Consider the following 1,598-nt stretch of genomic DNA (forward strand, 5'->3'; position numbering starts at 1 on the left):
GTGATTGGCAAGACAGTTTTGGAAATTTTGTAACATTTGTAAAGGCATTCAAGATGTTTTTAAGAACTGAAAACAGGCTGGTTTTCTGCATTCACAATTTTTAAAACATAATAAATACACACAAATGTGGAGTGAAAATGTATATGTGTATGTGGGTATATACATATACACACACACACATTTGTGTCTGTATATATATACACACACGTATATACATTTGTGTGTCTGTATATATATATTTGTGTGTGTGTGTATATATAGCATTTGTCTGTGTATATATATATATACACAGACACACAGACAAATGCTGTCTCATGTATAGGTGATCTTTTTAAAATTTTAATCTTTATATATGTATATATAATCATTTGGTTTTTTAATTTTACAATTTCAGGTGGAAAACTTGCATCTTGATTTTTCCCTTCTGGTGAGAACTCAACATATGTTTCCTAATCCCATTACTTTAAACCATAGATCAATTAATCTTTTGGCAGAATTTTTTAAGTCTAGAAAATCTTGATCACTCACCCAACTATTGCTATATTATAGCATCTGGCAGCTTATGTGCAAGTGTTTGTTTTCTTAAGAAGTAAAGGCTTTGTGTCATACATATTCTCTATGTGGTGAAGCTCCTGCATATGTTCCATGGCCTATGGCATAGGTTGTGTATAAGGTTCTTCAAATTCCTCCTTTCATGGCATAACTCTAACCAATTCTTGATGCAGCTTCCCTACATCGGGCCCTAAGACATATTTTAAATACAGCTTGTGTAATTGTCTTTTCAACCTTACCAATATTATTCACCATTTTTCAAGGGTTAAATTCTAAGAAATGAGTTCATTCCCATTTGCAATTGTTTCCTGAGGTGGGGAGGAGCTTCCGTATATTAACTTTCCTAAACTGTATTATTTGTATCATACTTACACACTTCTCTCTCACCCTAGAATGTTAGTTTCTGCAAAGAAGGATCTATGACTTTTACTCTTTTTCCTAGGCAAAACACACATAATAAAGTTGAGTAAAAGAATAAGCTTATATTCCACCCTTTTATAAAACAAAAAATAGTAAAACACACAACACACTAGTGATTTTCAAATTGAATGTGCAGCCATGTCTTTTTCCCAGAGGTTAGACTGTTTAATTGAATGTTAACTGAGCTAGCCCTTCTTGCCACCTTCAATTAAACATGTCCCAAAGTGAGCACATCATTTTTACCCTGTATAGTGTTTGCAATCTGCTTCAGTCACTTCAGCCTTGTCAGTGTGATACATATGCGTGTGTTAGTTTTCATCCACACCCTAGAGGCAGTCAGTTGCCCTGATTTGGAAAAGACTCCAAGGATGAATTGCTGGCATTTAATTAAAAGGCCACATTCCAGAAGTGGTTGCTTCAAGTGTTCCAACTATGTATGTTTCTTTCCAAATAAGACTACAGGTTTCGTTAATTGGCACAATGGATGTTAGAAGGTAGAGTTTTTTGGTGAAGTTAGTGATATGCAAAATATGTAAATGGGCTAGAATAAATTCTAAAAAGCAGGAGATGCCAGTAGTATGTGCCTTTAGGAAGAGTGTTCTTGGCTTAAATCCAAAAGCTCATCA

The sequence above is a fragment of the Theropithecus gelada genome, chromosome 5 (genome assembly GCF_003255815.1).
Source record: "Theropithecus gelada isolate Dixy chromosome 5, Tgel_1.0, whole genome shotgun sequence".
Taxonomy (NCBI): domain Eukaryota; kingdom Metazoa; phylum Chordata; class Mammalia; order Primates; family Cercopithecidae; genus Theropithecus; species Theropithecus gelada.